General features: G+C 48.7%; 1 protein-coding gene across 1 annotated transcript in view; it reads left to right on the top strand.

Annotated features, from left to right (window-relative positions):
- mbd2 (methyl-CpG binding domain protein 2) overlaps nucleotides 1-6000 on the top strand; it is a 149998-nt gene that overhangs the window by 79595 nt on the left and 64403 nt on the right. The window lies entirely within an intron of this gene.

Here is a 6000-nt window from a genome sequence, read left to right as displayed (position 1 = left end):
GGTCCGTAGACAAAGCAACAGCTATACTCCAGTATGCAAGACAGCATGGATGAAAGCTAGCCAGCCTCTGTGGTCCTAGAGGTGGGCTCGATGGTGCTCCTCACAGGGTAGATCCCACACAGCAGTGGGGTAGACGGTTCTCTGCTCCAGCAGCCACAGTACCAAAGCAATATAATCCAGCCGGAAAGGGCTCTGCATTCGCCGGTGTAGGTTCTCCGGTGTACATATCCAACGGTTCTCGTCTAGGACTCCTCGGATGGCGGCACGAGTTTAGGCCGCCCAGCCTGGATAAGTGCACTAGCTAGAGTACGACGAACCGGTGGTAATGCTGGTCACTGTAGAACGGTAGCCGCACGATACACTATAAATAATAGACTATTACTTTACAATAGAATAAGTCGAACTCGACGATACAGCGGTAAACTCTGACACTTTAGCTATCTATTCGCACGCGGTTCTCAAGGCTCTATTTAGGGGCAAAAGGGGCCCACTTCACGGCACGTTGTATCGTGGTGAAGGCTTCAACGTTTTGGTCTAAGTCTTTAGGCTAAGTGCTTCTGTATCCACCTGCGACGTATTTATACGTAAGGTGAATAATCTAGTGCCAACCTCAGTTCTGTCTCGTATTACTGCGCAAACCTGGACATGTTGAGACATGTCTTAGCGGTAGCTTTGAACTTGCCATTGGGGGTATGGCCGTTGGCGCCTAGGGGTCGCTGTCCAATAGGAGAACGAATATTATGGTCTGGCCTGTACCTAGGTAAAGGGATATTCCGTGTATATATACAAAGAATATACAAGGGATATCAGACGATATACAAATATTATACAATATATCTCAAGTAATAAATATATATATTAATCTGACCCTTTGTAACAGCCGCCTCCTAATTAGTCCGCACCTAATTAGATAAGCAGAGACAGATTAACCGTCTTGTCCACTACTCAATGTCAGTTGTGAGGAGTAGGGCAATTCACAAAGTCAGTGGGTCATGGTCGTCATCAAGGGAGTCAGGTAGCCTTGGCAACTCTATCAGCCTCGCCACGGGTCGGGTGTATGTCCGTCCCTGGACGAGCACTTCTGCCGCTCTGACCTTTCCGTCGGCACCAGTGATCACTTTGCTTACGCGGCCGGCCGGCCACATAGCTCGGGGTAGTGACTGGTCTATGATCATGACGACTGTGCCCTCCGTCAAATTGTCTCTTTCTTTTACCCATTTCTGGCGGGTCTGTAGAGACGGTAGATAGTGGAGGAGGAAACTGTTCCAAAACTTGTCAGCCAATACTTGACTGTACCTCCACATTCTTCGGCCGTTCGCTTCCTCAGGTCTGTACACTGTCTGTGGGAGCGCGGGGTCCAGCCGCCCCATCAAGAGAGTGTTGGGGGTGACTGGGTCGACATCTGCTACATCACTTGAGACGTAACCGAGGGGCTTTGAGTTCAATACTCCCTCGATCTCTGTGAGGACTGTCGTGAGGACTTCTTCCGCCACGGTCTGGGCCCCAAGCACGGCGTACAGGGCTGTCTTTATTGAACGTACTTCTCGTTCCCAGGTTCCCCCGAAGTGAGGGGCGTTCGGGGGGTTAAACTGGAAATCAATCTGAGAGGGAGCAAGGTGGGTCTTAAGTTCTGGGCCCATAGCTTGGAAGCTCTCTCTCAGCTCTCTTTCTCCGCCTTTGAAGTTTGTCCCGTGATCAGACAATAATATAGACGGTTTTCCTTTCCGCGCTGTGAATCTCCGGAAGGCCATAAGGAATGAGTCCGTACTCATGGTTGGAAGGAGTTCTATGTGTATCGCTCGGGTGGTCATGCATTTGAATACAATACCCCACCTCTTCTCCGTCCCTCTTCCTTTCTTCACATACAGCGGGCCGAAGCAGTCCATACCGGTGGAGTGAAAGGGCTTGTCGCCGAGTCGGAGGCGACAGGGGGGTAGGTCAGCCATCCTGGGTATACTGGGCTGTGCTCGCCACTTGCGACAGTCTAGACAGGTCCGCTGGAAGCGTCGTACTGCTTGTTATGTACTAGAGGCCTGGTCACTCCTGTGTCACCAGGGCAGGCAGGTGAGGGCTGCCAATTAGCCAATTAGTGCTGATTGGTTACCTGCTGGGGAGCTTCAAAGGCAGACCCAGAAGCACACATGCACTGTCTGTGCCTAGTGAAAGAGCTGTCAGGTTCTTACAGTCCTTGTCCGTTGGGTTACCAGTACATTAGCTTATAGTTATATTAGTAGTTCCTTGGTTTAGTAGCATTTTTTAGTTAGAGCACAGGGTTTTGGTGTTGATTACACATAGGTTGCGTACCCATGAGCCAGGGTCGTAACAATTGGGCGCTCGTCCGGGATCTTTTACCCCTAGCACTTTGTTTGGTGATTTTTTTTTGTGTTGCACGGGGTGTCATCATATTATGGTTTGGGTGGTGTTCGTTACACATGGTGTAACGTGGGGGCTGAGCCATTTTCATCAAACAGGTGAGTATGCCGTATTTGTTTGTAATTTGATGTGACTACTTATGCTGTTAAAATATATAGTTTAGTAGGCACCACATGTAGATAGGGATATTATTTTCTGGTTGTTGGTTAGCGTCCGGTGCACCGCGTACTCCTGGGGCGGTCAATGAAATGATTGTATATGATCTTTGACTGGTAGCAGGTGTGGTTGAAGAAAGTTAGGTCTACAGGGCATTAGTTTAAGGGTAGGTAGGTTAGGGCGGCCAGGAAACACAGGTAGTGTGGTAGGGCTTGATTTAGTGTTTCTTAGGGTAGACATGTGGTAGGCCGGGGTTTTCTGCAGTTTAGACGTAGAAGCATATGTGGTCACATCAGGTTAGAAGGCGCACCTGTTTGGAATATTTTGTTGGATTTATTTTGTTTGTTTAAGTGTTTGGTGAGCATACCTGGTAGCACTTAACACCCTGCGTGTATGACACGTCTATTTAGGGTGGGTGTGTTTTATTTTTATTTTTGTTTGTTTGTTTGTGCAACCTGGAAAGGTGCGCTCCGTAGAGCTCACATTTCCACCGCGTCCCTTTATGGTTGTTATTATTGGCATTAGCATTCTTCATGGTTCTTCAGTGGTTCTTCGTGGTTCTTCAGTGGTTCTTTAGTGGTTTTTCAGTGGTTCTTTGGTGGTTCTTCGTGGTTTGTTAGTGGTTCTTAGTGACTGTAGGGTAAAGTGAGTAGCTTGTGGTGACTGGTACAGTAACGATGGCTACCATTAAGGATTTTGTTGAGAACCCCTCTGACGAGATGTTGGGAAGGTTTTCCAAAGAGCAGCTTCTGAAGCTTGCTGTGCACTACAATATGGAGCTTACTGCCAGTGAGAAGCGGTTAAAAACGACTCCCTTGGGGACTTTGAGGGCTATACTCATTGAGGAGCAGGTGATTGTGGCAACGGTGGATGAGCTTCTTTTGTCTGAGGTGTCTCCACAACTCTCTGGCGTGGCGGAAGGTGTTGCCATCGATTGGGGGCCTAGGGAGTTGGCATTTAGGGAAAAGCAGCTACAACAAGAGCGTGAGTTTAAGGAAAAACAGCTACAACAAGAGGAGAGGAGAGATGAGAGAGAGCGGGAGCTTAAGGAAAAACAGCTACAACAAGAGGAGAGGAGAGAGGAGAGAGAGCACGATCGTGCAATGAAGGAGCTTGCATTTAAGCATGCTGCCTTGCAGGCGGGTTCTCTGCATCCAGAGTCACGTTCCGGGTTTGATGTAGGCAGGAATATTAGGATGGTGCCACCATTCTTTGAGAAAGACGTGGAAAGATATTTTCCCCTTTTTGAATGGGTGGCAACCACATTGAAGTGGCCTGATACCGCCTGGACACTGCTGCTGCAATGTGTTTTGGTTGGTAGGGCACAAGAAGCCTACACTGCTCTGTCCCTTGAACAAAGCGCTGATTATGAGCTGGTTAAAGCTTCCATATTGAGGGCTTATGAGTTGGTCCCCGAGGCCTATCGTCAGCGTTTTAGAGGTTATCGTAGGCAGGAGGGGCAGTCTTATGTTGAATTTGGAAAAGAGAAGGAGAACCTGTTTGACCGGTGGTGCACCTCGCAAAAAGCAGAGTCAAGGGAGCAGCTCAGACAGTTGGTTCTCCTAGAGGAATTTAAGAGGTGTGTTCCTGATAACGTTTCCACACATCTAAATGAGCATAAGGTATCGAAGATAGCCGACGCTGCTGTCTTGGCTGATGAGTTTGTGTTAACACACAAATCTGTCTTTGTAGAGGAGGGCCGTGTGGAGTCCAGGGGTAGTAGGCGTCCTTCTCAGGGGAGCCGGTTCCCGGCACCCGTGTCTGCTGGTCGGTTTACTTCGACTCCTAGGCAAGGTGGCTCTGCTAGTGCATTCCCAGAGGGGGTTATCTGTTTTTACTGTAAGGAGCCTGGTCATATCGTTGCTGGATGCCCTGTGCTTAAGCAGAAAAATGTAAAAACGGTGGCTCTGGTAGAAATCATAGACAGGACACCTATGCCGACATTAGAGGGTGGGGTGCGAAGTATCAAAGGTGCAGACAGGGAGCTAGAGGGCTCCTCAACATTTAGGATGGATGGATTTGTTTCACTGGTTGGTGAATTAGGATCAAGGCAGGCTATTACAATATGGAGAGATACAGGAGCTTTCCAGTCTCTCATTCTGGATGGGATTTTGCCATTTTCGGAAGATTCTTCATTGCATTCCGGTGCCATTGTTCAGGGCTTTGGAGGAGGCTTTGTGAATACTCCTTTGCATGAGGTCTCGCTAAACTCTCCCTTAGTATCAGGCAATGTTGTCGTAGGAGTGTGTTCTCACATTCCCATAAAGGGGGTGTCCTTCATTCTAGGGAACGATTTGGCCGGTGGCAAAGTGCTGGCTACTCCAGTTGTAATTCCCGTCCCTGTAGTTTCTGAGGTTCCTGATGAGCTCGCACAGAAGCATCCAGGAGTGTTTCCTGTGTGTGCGGTAACACGCGCAATGTCAAAGGTCAAATGTGACACCCATGAGGTTGTTAACTTAGATGGTGATATGACACTTAGTGACACGTTCTTTGTTGAGTTGAAAAGTGGCCCTGATGAGGGGTTTGGTAAGGTGATTCCGTCTCATGAGCAGTTGGTACTAGAGCAAAACAAGGATGTCTCCTTGTCGTCCCTCTTTGAAGAGGCGGTTTTAGAGGATGAAATGGTAGATACGTCTCAAGGATACTTTGTTAGCAATGACGTGCTCATGAGAAAGTGGACACCACCTAACCTGTCCAGTCTGGATGACTGGGGCAGTGTGTTTCAGATTGTTGTTCCAGCCGTGTATCGTCCTGATATACTGCATCTAGCACATGATCATGATCTTGCTGGTCACATGGGGGTCAGGAAGACTTATGACCGTGTGCTGAGACATTTTTGTTGGCCTGGTTTGAAGTCAGATGTGGCACAATATTGTCGCTCGTGCCATGTGTGTCAGGTGGTTGGTAAACCAAACCAGAAGATCCCTCAGGCTCCTCTGCAGCCTATCCCTGCCGTTGGGGAACCTTTTGAGCGGATCCTCATTGACTGTGTTGGTCCCCTCCCTCGAACTAAGACAGGGAACCAGTACCTTTTGACTATTATGTGTGCAGCGACCCGTTTTCCTGAAGCCATTCCTTTACGCAAGATCACAGCCCCAGCTATATCCAAAGCTCTGGTTAGGTTTTTTTCGACTTTTGGTCTACCAAAGGTCATTCAATCAGATCAAGGGTCTAACTTCATGTCCCGTCTCTTTGCTCAGGTCCTCCAGCAGTTGTCTATCCAGCATTGCCCTTCCTCTGCCTATCATCCAGAGTCCCAGGGGGCGCTGGAGAGATTTCACCAGACTATCAAAACAATGCTGCGGGCATATTGTACGGAGTTCGACAAAGACTGGGATGATGGAATTCCTTTGCTTCTGTTTGCTGCTAGGGAGGTAACCCAGGAGTCTCTTGGATTCAGCCCGGCTGAGCTGGTGTTCGGCCACACAGTGAGGGGTCCTTTGAAACTGCTGAAGGAAAAGTGGTTGGCTG

The sequence above is a fragment of the Notolepis coatsorum genome, assembly GCF_963971535.1.
Source record: "Notolepis coatsorum genome assembly, chromosome: 12".
Lineage (NCBI taxonomy): Eukaryota > Metazoa > Chordata > Actinopteri > Aulopiformes > Paralepididae > Notolepis > Notolepis coatsorum.
Note: the sequence above shows the minus strand (reverse complement) of the source record. Positions and strands in the feature narration are given on the sequence as shown.